The 18,676-nt window shown below is 51.0% G+C and overlaps 1 pseudogene; it reads right to left on the bottom strand.

The window, feature by feature from the left end:
• Window positions 1-611: 611 nt before the first annotated feature.
• The window catches only part of LOC143692664 (uncharacterized), a 37,411-nt pseudogene continuing 19,346 nt past the window's right edge, over window positions 612-18,676 (bottom strand).

Genomic DNA, 18,676 nt, shown 5'->3' with positions numbered 1-18,676 from the left:
CAATACATCCCACACACCCAGCCCTCCACAATCCTTGTCCCACACCCTCAAATTTGGATCCCACTTCTCCCAGTCTCTATCCAATTCCATCTTACCCTGGAGGCTGGGGAATTCAGTAATTTTGGCATGGGACTGAGTTTTTTTGAGGTGGGATTCAGGCAATTTGAAGTGGGATTGAGCCCCTTGAGGGTAAGATTGACGTGTTTTCAGTGGGACTGAGTCATTTTGAGGTGACAGGTCAATCCATCTTTACTTTTGGAGTGCAAAGCTATGCAGAACACTTCCTGAAATCCCCAAGAACTCCCAAATCTTCCAGGATATGTCCCAAAACCATAAATTCCTGCTCAAGGAACTGTTAACTGATGGAACTTTAGACTTCTTTGATAAATTTCTTTTTTTTTTAGTCCTATTTCAGATGTTTTTAAATGATAAAGAAAAATCAAGAAGAAATTGGGGCCAAACCAAAAAGATAAGCAGCCAGGTGTCTTCCCAACACAGATCACGGGAATGTGGGTCACCAAGGCTCTGCCCAACGTGGATCCTCCCAAGGGGGATGAAGCTGGAGCCGTGGGCGAAGCTCTTCGGCACTTGGGGCATTTGCAGGGCTTCCCTTACCAGTGCCTCTGTTGGTGTTTGGTCAAGTGAGAGCTCTGGGTGAAGCTCTTCCCACACTGGGCACACTCGTAGGGCCTCTCCCTGGTATGGATGCTCTGGTGGGTGACGAGGGTGGAGTTTTGCTTGAAGCCCTTCCCACCATCGGGGCAGCAGAAGGGCCTCTCCTCGGTGTGAATCCACTGGTGCTTGAGGAGATGGGAGCTGGTCTGAAACCTCTTCTGACACTCGGGACACTCGTAGGGCCTCTCCCCAGTGTGGATCATTTGGTGGATGATCAGCTGTGACCTCTGACTGAAGGTCATCCCATATTCCCCACACTTGTATGGCCTTTCCCCAGTGTGGATTCTCTGGTGGTGGATCAGACTGGAGCTGCCGCCGAAGCTCTTCCCTCATTCCAGACACTCGTAGGGCCTCTCCTGGCTGTGGATCTGCTGGTGGGTGATGAGGTTGGAGTTTTGCATGAAGCCCATCCCACAGTCAGGGCAGCAGAAGGGCCTCTGATCCGTGTGAATCCGCTCATGCAGGAGGAGACTGGAGCTGGTGTGAAACCTCTTCTGACACTGGGGACACTCATAGGGCCTCTCCCCAGTGTGGATGATGAGGTGGGAGCTGCATCTGAAGCCCTTCCCACACTCCCCACACTCGTCGGGCCATTTCCCAGTGTGGATCATCTGGTGGCTGATCAGGGTGCTGCTCTGCCTGAAGCTCTTCCCACACTCCAAGCACTTGTGGGGCTTCTCCCCATCATGAAGCTGCTCCTGGAGCACCAGCTCTGAGCTCTGGCTGAAGCTCTGTCCACCTTCCTGGAACAGGGTGGGTCTTTCCTCCTCAGAGCACACTGGGCTGGGTTTGGAGCCCCTCTTCCTGTGGGATCTCTGGGATGTTCCTCCCTCTTGGATTCCTGTGCCATGGAGCCACTCAAAACAGCCTCTTCCATGAAGTTCTGCTACAGAGATTTTTCCTCCCTGGTCTCCATCCTCAGCTCCTTCCTGGGGGAGGAAGGCCAAGGAGAGGATGGGATTTGCCTCCGTGCCAGAGGGAAGGGGAAGGAGATCCCCCCAGTGCATCCCCAGCAGGACGGGGTTGGCAGCAGGGTTGTCCTGCAGCCGGGGGCTGTGCTGGGCTGGGAGATGGAGCAGGAGAGAGGGGAAAAGGGGCACTGACTTCTTCCTCACCTGCCTGGGGCTCATGGAGCATCTTCCTTGCAGCCTTCTCCTCTATCCAGCCAAGGTTTGGGAATGGGAAATCCTGCTTTAGGAAAAATTCAATGCATTATCACATTGGGTTAGGGGGTTCCCCCTGCCCAAGTCCATCTCTACAAGTCACCAGCCATCTGGGGTCCATAAAAACGTCCCAAACACCAAGATTCAGCCCTGAAAATGCCTCCCAGCAGTTCCCTGTCTCTGGTCTCTCCCATTTGGCGTTTGGGGTTCTCCCTGTCCCAGCTGCTGGGGGTCAGATGTATTGGGGGTCCCCTGTCTACCCAGTCCCCACCCTCTCCAGGCTGCTGGGAGTCCCAGCAATCCAAAAAGTTCCCCTTTTCCATCTCCCCACTTAGGGAAGCTGGGGGTCTTGCGGTCCAAGTGTCCCTTCTCCCTTTATTCTCTGCTTTGGGGTGCAGGGGCTCCAAGGAGTCCCCCCTGCCCCTCTCCAGGCTCTTGAGGCTCCCCCCAGTGGTGGCGCTCCCCCCTCTCTGGGCTCCCCACTTTGGGCTCCTGGGGGACACAGGGCTCTGCTCCTCCAGGCTGCCTCTGCCGGCAGCTGCCACCGGCACCCCCCAGTGTCCCCCCAAGGGGCATTTTCTGCTCAGCTTTGCAGTTCTTCGTTCTCCAAACATCCCCCCAAAAATACCCAACCCAGGGACCCCCCAGGGTATCTGGGCAGAGCTCCCCTGCCCAGGGCACCTGCGGGATGGGGGGTGATGATCCCACAGGTGGGGCTGCGAATTCAGGGAGGGCTCGACCTCTTGGTTCTTTCTTCTTTCCCTGATCCTCCTTTGTCCCTCCTCTTCCTCCCACTCCTCCTCTTCCATCCCTCCTCCTCCTCCTCCTCCTCCCTAAGCCCACCTCCTTCCCCTACTTCCATCCCTTCTGGCTCTCCTCCTTCATCCCTGCCCTTCCCTCCCTCCTCCTCCTCCCCCAGCAGCAGCCACACCCTCGGTGCCCGTTCCCGCAGCCCTCGCAGCGCGCGGCAGGAGCGGGGATGGAGCCGGGACAGGTCGGGATGGGCAGCGCGGGGCTCTCGGCTGCTCCCAGCCGCTGCGGGCGGGGGAACCCGGCCCGGGCCAAAGGAGAGGCAAACTGGGCAAACTGGGGGCTGCACATCCAAACTGGGCCTTGCTGGGGACCCTGGCTGGGCACTGCCGGCCCCTGGGGCTCCTCTCGGGAGATCTGGGAGGGGGAAACGCAGAGAGGGGTGGGGGATCCCAGGAGTGGCGTCTCTGGGAGGGACTGGGCTGTACTGGGATCATACTGGGATCATACTGGGAGTGAGTGGGAGGCTGCAGGGGCAATTGAGACTATGCTGGGGGCAAATGGGATATACTGGGAGCGAGTGGGATCGTTCAGAGGGTGACCATGAGCAGCTGTGAGCAACTGGCATCATGCTGGAAGGAACTGGGAGTCACTGGGTGCATGCTGGGCATGATTGGAAGCAACTGGGCTTATACTGGGATGAACTGGGATCATGCTGGAAGTGACTGGGATCATACTGGCAGTGAGTGCAGCTACACTGAGGCTGACTGGAAGCGGCTGGGAGCAAATGGGATCAGGCTGCAAGGAACTGGGACTGACCTGGAATTTGCTGGAAGGAACTGGGTGAGACTGGGAGTGACTGGAACAAAAGTGAGGCTGAAAGGGAGCAACTGGGACCATGTGGGGCACAACTGGTTCATACTGGCAGTGACTGGGAGCACACTGGGATCATCTCTGGATCATACTGGGAGGGACTGGACTAATACTGGGAGTGTCTGAGAGTGACTGGGAACACACCATGCACATCATCCCCCATACTGGGGGGGACTGGGAGCAACTGGGAGCACGCTGGGAGCAAATGGCATCATACTGGGACTGACTGGGCTGATCTAGCTGGAGGCAACTGGGACCATACTGGGAGTGATTGGAAGTTACTGGGATTATACTGGGACCATACTGGGAGTGCTGACATGTGACAAGGATCATACTGGAGGTAACTGGGCTCATATTGGTGTAGAAAGGGAACAATTGGGATCACACTTTGGGCTACTGGGAGCAACTGAGAGAAACTGGGACCATGCTGCAAGCAAACTGGAGGGACTGGGAATGACTGGATGTGTGATGGAGGCAACTGGGATATACTGGGCATGACTGAGATCATCCTGGGATAACAAGCATCTTACTGGGACCACTGGGAGGTCTGGGAATGACCATGGACATGCTGAGGGCAACTGGGATGTACTGGGAGTGTCTGTAACCATACTGGGGATGACTGGGAACACACTGGGAACAACGGGGACCCTGCTGGGGAGAACTGGGACCCCATGCTGGGGGCAACTGGGAGTGAGTGGAAGTGACTGAGTCTACACTGGGGGCAACTGGGCATGACTGGGACCATGCTGGGAGGGACTGGGATCATCTATGGAGTGACTGGGACTACAGAAGGGACAACAGGCTTCAACTGTTATCACTCTGGGAGGAACAGGGAGCAACTGGAACCAGGCTGGGGGCAACTGGGATCATACTGGGTCATACTTGGAGCAACGGCGACTGCACTGAGGGTGACTGGGAGTGGCTGTGAGCAACTGGGATCAGGCTGGAAGCAACTGAGGACAACTGGGTCTAACTGGGAACCTGCTGGGAGTAACTGGAATACGCTGAGAGTGATTGAAAGCACAGTCAGGGTAAATGGGAACAACTGGAACCACACTGGACGATAATGGGATCAGCTGTGCCCATGCTGGAGTCATACTGGAACTGAGTGGGATCATACTGGGAGTGACTTGAAAAGTATTAGGAGCATCTGAGAATGACTGGGATCCTACTGGAACGAGACTGGGAATGACTGGAAAGGTGCTGGCTATGACTGGAACCATGTTGGAGGTGACTGGGAGCAACTGGGCCAACACTGGGAGTGACAAGGGGTCACTCTGGGCATGACTGGAATCATACTGGGAGGATCTGGGAATGACTGGGGTCATACTGGGAGTGACTGGAACCACACTGCGGGGAGGGGACTGGGTACAACTGGGATCATCCTGGAGCCACTGGGATTACAGCAGATGTGAATGGATCCTGACTGGGGGGTACTGGAAGCTACTGGGCCCATGTTGGGAGGAAAATGTGGCACATTGGGAGCAACTGGGATCAACTGGAGGGTACTGGAACCATGCTAAGGGGACTAAGGACACAACTGGAGCAACTGGGTGTGAGACTGTCCGAAATTTCCCTCATCTGCCTCACGATTGTCATTGGGGACCACTGGAGAAAAGAGCTCCTGTCTTAAATCTCTGGCCCTGTAGGAGAAAGTTACATGCTAAGGGCCCTGAGGCCTGAGAGCATTGCTAAGCTATTGTTTCACAGGTGTGTTTACTGTATGCTACACTGAGCTCCATGAAAGGAAGAGAAGGACATTCTGCCCTTTTTGCAACAATAGCTCTGGGATTTTCCCCCCCCCACCTCTGGCTGGACTTCTCTCGAGTTCTGGGTGGTCCTCCAAAGAAGACCCCTCTCGCTCCTTTGCAATCACCGTGACAGACAAACTGAGATGTAAGAAGCCTCTTCACCAGAGAAAAACCGAGACATGAAATCCCTCGGTGAGAAGGGCCCCTCTCACACTTTCCAAGGACTGGGACTGAGACCCCCAACCTGGGGGAGGTGTTGTGGGGGAGGCAAGCTGACCAAAGCAAGATGGATGTTGCAGGTGTGAGCAGTGGACCACAAAGACAATGGCTCTCGCCCACTGCTGAGAACATGGACTGTGTGTACCCTTCTCTAAATACCATTCTTTCCCCCAAAGATACAATAGACTACCTTTGATTCGGTTTCAAGATCTATTCCCCTTCCCCCATCAAAAGAGAGTATAACCAGAGTCCAGAAGGACTGCACCTCTGAGATCTGCCCGGACGTGACCTGGTGAACTCCATTGGCTGGACATCGAAGGACTTCGCCGTTCTACATTTGGTAGCTCTATACCCATTCATTCCCTCCCTCTTTTCCCTTATTTTTTCCTTTTTTTCCTCACTTCCTCCCCAACGCATTTTTGCTGTGGTTATTTCAAAAGAGGTGCATTTGTTTGGATTATCACTGCAAACCCCCTTGTCCCATGTCGGTTCTTTTGCACTCTGACATCGCGAACGATCACAAAACTTGTTTGTAAGGATGGATCATGACACTAGGTCACTGTGGCCTGGTTTGGGTTGCCCAGGGCAGGAAAGATGTCTGGCAGCTGGAGCAGGGTCTGGGAAGGGCCTCCAAGGTGGGGCTGGAGCCCTTGGGCTGTGAGCAGAGGCTGAGGGAGCTGGGCTTGTCCAGCCCGGAGCAGGGAAGGCTGAGGGGCTCCTCATCCCAGCCTGGCAGTGCCAGCGAGGAGGGGATGGAGAACACAGAGCCAGGCTCTTCACCGGGGCCTGGTGGGAGACAAAAGCCAATGGGTGGAAGGGGAAAGAGGGGAGATCAGCCAGGACAGGAGGAGATGAAATGAGTCAGGCTGGTTTCCGCATTTCCTCAACACCAAGAGCAGCCTGACCTCCCTTCTCCATCCACCACTGACAGCTTTGCAAATCAGGAATTGTTGGAGCTGTTTTGTCCCCACTCCAGGATGAGCATTCTAATACAAGAACTTAATTGTGTTTATATCTATCACAGAACCATGTTTATCTGAAATTAATTTTAGTATGTAAATCACTTGTGGATGGTGGAACTCATCAGACGCTGCTGGGACATTGCACATAGCTCAGGGAAGAGCGTGAGTGTTATTGAATTGTGTCCTGTTCAACTGTGGTCTGTTGGCCATGAAGAGAAACTTTCTGTGCCTCTGAGTCTCAGCAGTTCCTGACCCCCAAAGGACACAAACCTGATGAGTTGCGGCTCCCACTCCAGTGGCTGCACTTGGACCTCCCTCCATCCCCAGAGCAGAGCTCCCTTGTCCCAGGTAGTCCCTGGCAATGCAGGGATGAAGGAAACAGGGCAGGCTGTGGGGATCAGGGGCAGGGCAGAGCCAGGGAGAAGAATGACTTTGGCATTTGATGGAGCTGTGCCTTCCCTTGGCTTTGTTGGCTGACAAGAAATGAACATCCCTCTGTGTCTCGGGCAGCTCCTTCTCCAAGGAAAGCAGGTGGGAGTTGCAGCCAAGGAGCTGAAAGCTGCAGGTGCAGCCTGGGCTGGAGGGAGCTCAGATTTGCACAAGGCTGCTCTGAGTGCCAGGGCTTGGATGGGGGAAATGGTGGGCTGGGGGTAGGGACAGAGTCTGATTGATTGTCAGCCATGAAGGGTCTGGATTTTCATATCTATTCCAACTGCATGAGGAGGTACTTGGATTCAGTGTCAATTGGAGATTGCACATATTGATTTATGAACAGGAAAAAATCCTAAACAGGACCTAAAAAATCTTTTCTCACTGTCTTTTTAAATATAATGCATTCACTTTGGATATACTACTGAGATCTGTTTAATTCGCCACAAAGGATTTGAATATTAAAATCAAATGATTCCCAGAGGCTTGGCTTGTTCAGGTGTTCGGAATGTTCATGAGCCCTGGGACACTGAATTCCTGCACTGAAGAGCTGAAGGCTGAACAAGCCTCTGGAGCAGTGAAATTCAGCAGCAGCCTCCAAGTTGCTGAGGATGTCAGCAGCCCCCAGTGAGGCCATCCCTGCCCAGAGACCGTGGGGGAATGGGCAGACAAGGAGAGCGTCCCTGGGGCTGGGGCAGCACAACTCAGAGGCACCAGCGGCTCCAGCTGGGCAATGGAGTGTGGAATGTGGCTGGGAAAGCCCTGCCTGGGCTGGGCCAAGCAGGACACACAAGCCCTGACTCGATCCCTAAAACAATTATCTCAAGGAGACATTTAAAAGGAATTAGAATTGTTTGTGTCCTCTGAGTTAGGTGCACTGGAGAAATACCAGTACAAGAGATTCTAGGAGCTCAAAACAACCAAACAGCCTTCCCTGGGAAGTTCAGAAAATTGGAGAAACTTTGGCAAAAGGTTTATTATGACATTGTAGTGGTTTTGGTTTGTTAATTTAAGATTTTTCTATTCTTGAGAGTTCTTAATTAATGGATTGATGAGTATGGGGGGTTTTAGTGTCAGTTAATTATTTATCTATTTCTTTTATTGTGAGATTGTATTATGAGAATAGTAAAGTAGGCCTAAGATTTTTAAAGCGTATATAGAAAATTTTATTTAAAATAAATTTATAAAGAAAAAAGGTAGTAAAAATTAAAATGAATTCTCTCGAACACTTTTTTTCTTTACAACTTTTTCTTTTTACTGACAATGTTAAGTAAGTAAACTTAAAATTTCTAGTTGGTTTACTATTTCTAGAATAGTCTTTTTTTTAGTTTTCTTCGGGAGAGAAGTTTTTCTTGTTAAGGTTATGGAGATTATTTTACAAGAAAAAAAATATTTTTTTGTGGTTCTTAATTCTTTCATGGATAACAGTTGTCAGGGGAACTTTGTTCTTGGGAAGTTGTTTTTATTGCTACAAGATTTTTTACAGCTTGTAGATGGGTCATGTCAACTTATGGGGTACTGTTTTAAAGATGTGTTCTTTAAGGGTAAAAGTTTTTATTTTTTACTTTTAAAATTATTTTTATCTCTGGGAATAGAGATCTTCTCTTGGGGATACTGGATTAGTTGGATTTTTCTCCCTGCTGTTTAAACCTGTCATGAAATTACAGTTATTTTAACATTTGTTTATTTTAGTATGGAGGGGTTTTTTGATATTAATTGTAATTTTTTTTAAAAGTTTTTTGTGTTATAAAGAAAGAGTTGTTCCATTATCGTTTACAAGAAGATTTTAGTTTTAAGATTAAGGTATTTTTTCTTCTTTTTTATTTGGGACTTAATTTCTCCTTTACTCATTTGATGGTTTTATATATTTTTTTATATGATCATGGTGAGATTTTAATAGCTGTGGTTGGCTTTGTTCTGGTTGGGGTTTTGTAGCCTCTTTTGTTTTCCTGTTTGGGAGTTGTTGGGGTTTGGTTTGGTCAGAATGGGGCTGATGGGGGTGGAGCAGCCTGGGAAGGGGGGAAGGGGCTCAGCCCATGGCAGGGTTGCTTGGTTTGGTTTGGTTTGGTTTGGTTTGGTTTGGTTTGGTTTGGTTTGGTTGAGATGGGGGCCAGGGCCGGGGCCCGCTGCTTCTTTGTTGACTGGAAAAGAAAGAGGAGATTCCTGGGTTTTTTCATCTTTAGCATTTGTGTTTCACAGAGGTGCGACCGTGGTCACAGGGGTTTTCAGGATGAAGAAGAGACGAGAATGTTGACTCTAAGATCAGAAGGCTTGATTTATTATTTTATGATATATGTTATATTAAGACTACAATAAAAAGAAATAGAAAGGAAAAGGTTTCTTCAGAAGCTAGCTAAGCTAAGAATAGAAAAGAATGAACAACAAAGATCTGTGTCTCAGACAGAGAGCAAGAGCCAGCTCTGCCATGAGTGGTCAGTAAATCCAAACATCCACAGGAGACCAATCACAGGTCTACCTGTTGCATTCCACAGCAGCAGATAAGCATTGTTTACTTTTGGTTGCTGAAACTGCAGCTTCTCACAAGGAAAAATCTTAAGAAAAGATTTTTCATTAAAGATGTCTGCGACACAGAGGCGTGTTCAGTATCTCAGTGGTTTAACAGATTGTCAGTTACACAAAAAGTTATGTATTACTTTTAAAAATTCTTCTCATGTCAAATATGGACAGATATTCAATCAACAAAAAACACTTCTCAAAGCATTAACTTGGCCCATTCAACTTCACAAACTCTAGGGCTGTTCAATTTCATGTTAATAACAATTTACAGGAGCACAGAAATAGAAGAAGATGCAGAAAGAGAGAAAGACAAAAAAGATGCAGAGAGGCACACACACAGCTATCAACTCCTGGATTCCAGCAGAGTTCAGATGGAAATTCCAAGAGGAGGTAGGATCAAGATGTGTGCTTCCTTGTGGTCAGCCTTCAATCCCCCTTGGTCTCCCTGGGCCCTTCCCCCAGGTGGGGCTTGGGCTCATTTGGTCCCTCAGGAGCTGGGCTGGGGCTGCAGAGGTGGCTGTGGAGCATTGCCTGTGCTGTGCCAGGGCCTGGCAGCCACTGCTGGGCTGGGATAGAGGCTCTGGGGGGATTGGGGTTCCAGGGCAGGGCAGGGCTGGGGTTCCAGGGCAAGGCTGGACCTGCCCCTTCCTCCCCCACATATGCAATGTTTCCAGCCAACAATCTCCTCCAATTTGTCATAACAGGCAATATTGGAGGTGGAACCCAAATTCTGGCCATGGGCACCTGGCTGAGAAGGACAGTTCTTTTCCATAGGAAGGAAAGCACAGAGCCTCAGTGTTTGGAGAGCCTCACTAGACCAAGGCCAGCCAGACTTGTCAGGAATGGAAGATTTTGTCTGGGACCAGACTTCGGATATAGGGAATATTAGAGGTGGAACCCCAATCCCAGGCATGGGCACCTGGAGAAGCAGGACACTTCTTTTCCATAGGAAGGAAATCACAGAGCCTTCCCCAGTGTTTTTTGAGATAGATGCAAAGTGACCCTTGTAAAACCACTGCAAGACAGACTTGTCCTGGGAATATTCCTATTGGAACAATCGCTGGATATAAGGTGGTGTTGTTCTATTTCTGGAGTCCCATACTGTTGTTATCAAATTTCTGAAGTTCCATACCTCCTTGGTGTGTTCCTATGGATGCAGATCTTCACAGCACAGACTCCTTCTCCTGCATTTTTCTCACGTCAGGGCTCCTCCAAGACTCTCTAACTGGGTAACCCACACCCTTTTATCCCAGTTATCTTCATTAGCCACAGCTACGGCCCAATGAAGGACATCGCAGCTGCAGCCCATCAAGGACAACCGTGACCTCCCGGGGCAAAGCCTTTATACAGATATTCAAATACAATACATTTCCTCTACTATAGTAAGAAAATTTGGAGGTGGAATCCCAGTTCTGGCCACGGGTGCCTGGAGGAGGAGGAGAGTTCTTTTCCATAGGAAGAAAAGCACGGAGCCCCAGTGCTTCAGGAGCAGATGAGAAGAGACTTTCAACATGCCAGGGTCAGCTGGACCAGTCAGGCAGCCCCTGGGAGGCCAAACCAGCCAGATCTGTTCTGTGTTCCCTTGGTTTTGTGGGGCCCTACAATGCCACAATGGTGCCTTGGATCCTATGGGGCCCCGCCGTGCCATAATGGTGGCTTGATCCCATGGGGTTCAGCAGTGTCACAATGACCCCTAGGCTCCAGAAGGCCCTGCAGAGTCACAATAGTCCCAAAGATTCCATGAGGCCTTGCAGTGTCACAATGGTCTCCTTTGGCTCCACAGTGTCACAATGGACCAGTGATGACAGGAGGCCCCTCTGTGTCACCCTGGAGCTTTGGTTCCATGCAGGTCACAAAGGCCTCTTGGTTTCAGGAGGCCCCACAGTATCACAATGATCCTCTTGGTTCTGTGGGGACCCCCAGGGTCACAATGGTCTCACTGGTTCCATGAGGCCTCACAGAGTCACAATGGTCTCCGTGATTCCATGAGGCCCGTTAGTGTCACATTGGTCTCCTTGGTTCCATGAGGCTGTGACGTGTCTTAATCGTGTCTCCATGATTCCATGAGGCCTTGCAAAGTCACAATGGACCTGTGGCTCCATGGGGTCTCGCAGTTTCACAATGGACCCTTGGTCCCATGACACCTCAAATTGCCTGTCCTTGCAGCTTTAGTCTGAAAGCAACCCTTGGATATTTGGGGAATATTAGGGGTGGAATTCCATTTCAGCCATGGGTTCCTGGAAGGAAGGTTGGATCCCAGTGTTTCAAAGGCTGATTAGAGGCAGCCCCAAGGAGGCCAAGGGAAGCCAGACCTGTTGTCAGGGAAGAATCCTTGGATAGACAGAATTTGGGAGGCCAAACCCCACTTTTGTCTATGGGCATCTGGACAAGAAAGACAGTTCTTTTCCATAGGAAGGAAAGTACAGAGCCCCAGTGTTTCAAAGGATGATGAGAGCTGGCCCTTAGGAAGCCAAGGGAACCTGGACAGTCCTGGCAGGTTTGTCTGGGAGCTATCCTTGGATATAAGGAATTTTAGAGGCAGATTCCCAATTTTGGCCATGGACACCTGGACTTGAAAGATGGGTTTTTCCTGTAGCAAGAAAAGCACAGGCATCCAGTGTTTTGAAGGCAGATGAGAGGTGGTCCCCAAGAGGCCAAGGCCAGCCAGAGCTGTCTGTCCTGGTAGGTTTCATATGGGAATAATCCTTGGATATAATCAGATTTGGAGGAGGGATCCCAATTTCAGCCATGAACCCCTGGAGTAGGAGTTCTTCCCTACAGGAAGGAAAGCACACAACTCCAGGGCTTCAGTGGCTGATGAGAAGCAATCCTCAACATGCCAAGGTCAGCTGGACCAGTCAGGCAGCCCCCAGGAGGCCCAGCCAGCCAGACCTGTTCCATGTTCTTGGATCCTTGGGGCCCTGCAGCATCACAATGGCCCCTTGGTTCCATGAGGCTCTGTAGGATCACAACAGATCTTTGTTTCCATGAGGCCCAGTGATATAACAATGGTCTCCTTGGCTCCACAGTGGCACAATGGCCCCTTGCTTCCATGAGGCCTTGCAGTGTCAAAATGGTTTCCTTGTTTCCATGGGATGGTGCAATGCCACAATGGCCCATTGGTTCCATGAGGATGCAGAGTCTCAAACTGGCCCCTTGATTCTATTGGGTTCCTCAGGGTCACAATGGCCCTGTTGGTTCCACCAGGCCTGAATGTGTCACAATGTCCCCTTGCTTCCATGGGGACCCACAGTGTCACAGTGGTCCCTTGCTTCCATGAGACCTTGCAGTGTCACAGTGGCTGCCTTGGTTCTGTGAGGCCCTGTGGTGTCACAATGGCCCCTTGGTTCCATGGGGATTCGGAATGTCAGAATGGTCTCCTTGGTTCCATGAAGCCCCTCAGTGTCACAATGGTCTCTTTTGGTTCCGCAGTATCACAATAGCACCTTGGTTCCGTGAAGCTGTGAAGTATGGAATGGCCCCTTGTTTCTATCGGGCTCCTCACTGCCACACGAGTTCTCAGTTCCATAGAGCCCTGCAGTGTCACAGTGCTCTCCTTGGTTCCATGGTGCCCCATAGTGTAACAATGGTAACCTTGGTTCCACAGTTAGAATGGCTCCATGGTCTCATGGAGCCCCACAGCCCCTTATAGAGCCCCACGGCCCCTTGTGGAGCCCCACAGGGTCACGGTGATTCTCTTGATTCCATGAGGCCCTGCTGTGCTACAATGGCTCCTTGGTTCTATGAGGCCCTGTGGTGTCACAATAGCCCCTTGGTTCCAGTGGGTCCTGAAGTGTCATATCAGTCTCCATGGTTCTGTGAGGCCCCACAACATCACAATGGACTTTTGATTCCATGAGCTTTTGTACTGCCAACAACAGCCAACAACAGTCTCCTTGGTTCCACGGTGTCACACTGGACCCTTGGTTTTATTGGTACTCACAGTCTCAGAAGGGGCTCCTTGGTTCCATGAGGCCTTGCAGAGCCCCTTGATTCAACGAAGCCTCAAAGTGTCACAGTGGCCTCCAGGATTCCATGAGGCCCTGTTGTGTCACAGTGGCCCCTTGGTTCCAAGAGGTTTCTCAGGGTCACAATGGTATCCTTGGAGCTGCAGTATCACAATGGACCATTGGTTCAATGTGGCCCCGATGTACCAAAACGGATTTTGGTTCCATAGGGTTCTGCAGACTCACAAAGGACCCTTAGTGCCCTGACTTTGCTCAGTGTCACAGCTGACTCCTTGTTCTGTGAGGCCCCACCACCACCAAATATCCAAAATATCAGAATAAGGCTCCTTAACACTAATTTCTTATTTAAGAGGATATCATTTATTTGGGTCTGAGGTCTAGTGAGGGATACTCCTAACCTTATGTGGACATGTAATTCTACCAGCATCACTAAATGCATATTACAATTTACCCATAAAACCAACCTCAAGTTCCCAGATTCAGTCCTTTGATTTTCTGTCACTGCAATCTTGAGCCAAATGTCTTCTTCTTGTCTTCCAACCATCCATGGTGAGAAAGTAGCCCCTGAATGCCTTATTCCTGTACTAAAAGTTCACAGGCACAGTAAAAATGGAAGGAACCCTTTTGGTACCAGCCCCAGGCTTTGTGTGGGCAGGCAGAGGCAGGCAGGAGGCAGAGCTGTCAGCAAAGGAAGGGCCCAGCCAGGTGGGGCAGCCGGGGGATGCCCACAGCCTGCAGGGACAGAGGCGCAGGGCAGGGACACTGTAGCACAGCCTGGGCTGCACAGGGCACAGGGATGGGCAGCAGCTGCAAGACAGCCCTGACAGAGCCAAGTTGGGCAGCACTTTGGCCATGGCTGCTGGCCCTGGGCCTGAGGCCACGAGGGGACAAGTGACCCTTGCAGGCCTGGGCCCTCGTTGCCTCCTTGTCCCTGCTCAGCAACCTGGCAGGGGCTGCCCCACGCTCCTGCCCTTGGCATTGCACATCCCCACATCCCAGTGCCCATCCCGGGAAGAGCCCTGAGCAAGGAGAGAGGGACAGGATCTGCCTGGCCAGGGGCTGGGGCTCAGGCCTTGGCCCTTTGCATTCCTGAAACACATCCAGGTTTCCTCAGCATCAGAGACACCTTTGCCTTGCTTGTCCCCAGCTGCCATCACTGCCTCCAGAGTTCTGCTCTGACTGGAACCTGGGGACACTTTCTCAGTCCTGTCCCTGACAGGGATCTCTTCAAAATACAAGAAACATCAGTGTTTCAATGTAACTGAGTTCTTGAGGTTTTTGTGACATCACTGAGGGGATTGTGACATCACAGAGCTGGCTGTGACATCCCAGAGTAGGATATGAGGCCATAGAGCAGAGTCTGCCATCATAGAGGGTGGCTCTGTGGCATCAGAGAGTGGGTTGTGACACCACCTGGTGGCTGTGAAACATCATAGAGCCTGCTGTGACATCACAGGCATCACAGAGTGACTTTGTGACATCAGTCTTCTGTGACATCACAGCACTGCTATATGACATCACAATCATAGAGTTGGCTGTGTGACATCACAGGGTCAGTGTGACATCACAGGGGCTCTGTGACATCACAGGATGCTGTGTGACATCACAGGGGCTGTGTGAGGTCACTGGGGAGGTCACTCTGCCCCGGCCCCCCTCACAGTTCCCCCCAGTGCAGTCCAACCCTGCTCATGAACAGCGGGGTCCCCTGTCCCCCCGGGTCCCCCTGCCCCCGGCGCTGCAGCCTCCCCCAGAGGATGTTCCACGAGATCGACCCCAGAGCCTGACACGGGGACAGGGGGCCGGGCCCTGGGGGTGGCACAGGAGGACAGGAGGACAGGGACCCCCCGGCAGCGTCCCCGTGTCCCCCAGGGCCAGAGCCTGGGCCAGGACTCCTTCACCCTGGATGAAAGGAATGCGGCCCGAAAGCTTAACAGAGCTCAAACTTAACAGGACTTAACTTATACCTTAACCTTAACTGATACCTTCAATTTCAAATTTTAGCAAAAGAACAGCATGTAGCAGGATTTAATCTAACTTATAACCTATGATTTTGCAATTTAACAGAGGATTAACATTTAACAGTATTAACTCAGCTTATAACTTATATTAAACAGGGAAAAAAACAACTCTTAGCAGGAAAAAACAAAACCTCTTAGCAGTGTTTAACTTCACTTAGACCTTGTGACTTAACCTTACCTACAGGAAATGTAGGAAAGGTTAAGTCATCCTGGCCGCACTTGGCATCAACAGCTTTCTTTGGCAGTGTGAGAACAGGGATGTTGTGCCACTGAGGGAACAAAGCCAGTTCCCAGGACTGCTCCTCCAGAAAGCAGGAGCTGGTTGGGCAGCAGCAGTGCCTGGAGCAGACAGTGTTTGTGATGAGCTGCAGAGGAGCTGAGCCCAGGGGCTGTTGGCCAAGGCCGAGCCCCAAGGAGCATTTCTCAGCTGGCAGGGCAGCCTGAGAAGGGGAGGGGGGAATGCAGCAGCACAGGGCCCATGGAACCAAGGGACCATTGTGACCCTGTGGGGCCCTCTGAGACCAAGGGACCATTGTGACACTGTGGGGCCTCATGGAATCATGGAGAGCACTGTGACATTGCTGGGCCTCATGGAACCAAGGGGACCGTACTGACACTGTGTGGCTCTATGGAATGTCAGGATCATTGTATCACTGAGACGCCCCATCAAACAAAGGGTCCATTGTGACACCACAGGGCCTCATTGAACTGTGGAGACCATTGTGACACTTTGAGGTGCCATGGTACCAAGGGACCATTGTGACACTGTGAGACTCGATGGAGCCAAAGCTCCATTTTGATATTGCAGGGCCTCATGTAACAATGGAGGCACCATTAAGAGATGGCAGCCTCATGGAACCAAGGGGTCATTGTGACACTGTGGGGCACCATGGAACCAAGGAGACCATTGTGACACTGAAGGGACTCATGGAGTCATGGAGACCATTGTGACACTATGAGGATCCATGGAATAAGCAAAGCATTTTGACACTGTGAGGCTTCATGGAACCAGTGAGACCATTGTGACCCTGAGGGTGCCCATAGATCCAAGAGGACCATTGTGATACTGTGGGGCCTCATGAAACCAAGAGGCCTTTGTGACACTGCAGGGCTGCATGGAACCAAAACTCCAGGGTGACACTTCAGGGCCTTGTGTCATCAGTGGTCCATTGTGACACTGTGGAGCCAAAGGAGACCATTGTGACACTGCAAGGCCTCATGGAATTGTTGGGACCATGATAACATTGAGGAGTGCCATGAAATTGTTGGGGCCATTGTGAAAATATTGGGCCCCATAAAAGCAAGGGAACACAGAACAGGTCTGGCTGGTTTGGCTTCCCAGGGGCCACATGACTGGTCCAGCTGACCTTGGCATGTTGAGGGTCTTTTCTCATCTGCTACTGAAACACTGAGGCTCCGTGCTTTCCTTCATATGGAAAAGAACTGTCCTTCTCCTCCAGGCATGCGTGGCCACAAGTGGAGTTTCACCTCCAAATTTCCTTATATCCAAGGATCGTTCCCATAGGAATATTGCCAGGACAAGACTGGCTGGCAGTGGTTTCATAAGGGTCAGCTCCCATCTGTCCCCAAAGCACTGGGGAAGGCTCTGTGTTATCCTTTCTATAGGAAAGAACTCTCCTGCTTCTCCAGGAACCCATGGCCAGGATTGGGTTTCCACCTCCACATTCACTATATCCAAAGACTGCTCCTAGACAAAATCTGCCATTCCTGACAAGTCTGGCTGGCCTTGGCTTTGTGAGGCTCTCACCTGCCTTCCAAACACTGGAGATCTGTGCTTTCCTTCCTATGGAAAAGAACTGTCCTTCTCATCCAAGAGTCCATGGCCAGGAATGGCGTTCCACATCCAGCATTCCCTCTTGTGACAGCCTAGAGGAGATTGTTGGCTGGATATATTTTGTGTGTGGGGGAGAGGTGGGGGCAGGTCCAGCCTTGCCCTGCCCTGGAACCCCAGCCCTGCCCTGCCCTGGAGCCCCAATCCCCCAAGAGCCTCTATCCCAGCCCAGCAGTGGCTGCCAGTCCCTGGCACAGCACAGGCAATGCTCCACAGCCACCTCTGCAGCCCCAGCCCAGCTCCTGAGGGACCAAATGAGCCCAAGCCCCACCTGGGGGAAGGGCCCAGGGAGACCAAGGGGTATTGAAGGCTGACCACAAGGCAAGCACACATCTTGACCCTGGATCCTCTTGGAATTTCCTTCTGAACACTGCTGGAATCCAGGAGTTGGTAGCTGTGTGTGTGCTTCTCTGTACCTATTCTGTCTTTAGCTCTCTCTGTGTCTTGTTCTATTTCTGTCCTCATGCAAATTTTGATTAACTTAAAATCGAACAGGCTTAGAGTTTATGTAGTTGAATGGGCCAAGGTAATGCTTTGAGAAGTGTTTTCTGCTGATTGAATGTGACATTCAACCATTTGCCAAAGTTTCTCTAATTTTCTAAAGTTGCCAGTAAAGGCTGTTTGGTTGTTTTGAGCTCTTGAGGATTTCCTGTCAGTATTTCTCCAGTGTGTCCAACTCAGGGTACAGAAACAATTGTAATTCCTTTTAAATGTCTCCTTGAGAGAATTGTTTCAGGGATGGGAGTCAGGGCTTGTCTGTCCTGCTTGGCCCAGCCCAGGCAGGGCTTTCCCAGCCACATTCCACACTCCATTGCCCAGCTGGAGCCGCTGGTGCCTCTGAGTTGTGCTGCCCCAGCCCCAGGGACGCTCTCCTTGTCTGCCCATTCCCCCACGGTCTCTGGGCAGGGATGGCCTCACTGGGGGCTGCTGACATCCTCAGCAACTTGGAGGCTGCTGCTGAATTTCACTGCTCCAGAGGCTTGTTCAGCCTTCAGCTCTTGAGTGCAGGAATTCAGTGTCCCAGGGCTCATGAACATTCAGAACACTTTAACAAGCCAAGCCTCCGGGAATCATTTGATTTTAATATTCAAATCTTTTGTAGTTAAGTAGATCTCAGTGGTGTATTCAAAGTGAATACATGATATTTAAAAAGACTGCCAGAAAATATTTTTTAGGTCCTGTTTAGTTTTGTTTTCCTGTTAATATATTCATATAGCTAGTCTCCAATGGACATTGAATCCAAGTGACTCTTCATGCAGTTTGAATAGATTTGAAAATCAAGACCCTTCATGGCTGACAATCAATCAGACTCTGTCCCTACCCCCACCCCACCATTTCCCCCATCCAAGCCCTGGCACTCAGAGCAGCCTTGTGCAAATCTGAGCTCCCTCCAGCCCAGGCTGCACCTGCAGCTTTCAGCTCCTTGGCTCCAACTCCCACCTGCTTTCCTTGCAGAAAGACCTGCCCGAGACACAGAGGGATGTTCATTTCTTGTCAGC

Source organism: Agelaius phoeniceus, assembly GCF_051311805.1.
Source record: "Agelaius phoeniceus isolate bAgePho1 chromosome W unlocalized genomic scaffold, bAgePho1.hap1 SUPER_W_unloc_2, whole genome shotgun sequence".
NCBI lineage: Eukaryota > Metazoa > Chordata > Aves > Passeriformes > Icteridae > Agelaius > Agelaius phoeniceus.
Note: the sequence above shows the minus strand (reverse complement) of the source record. Positions and strands in the feature narration are given on the sequence as shown.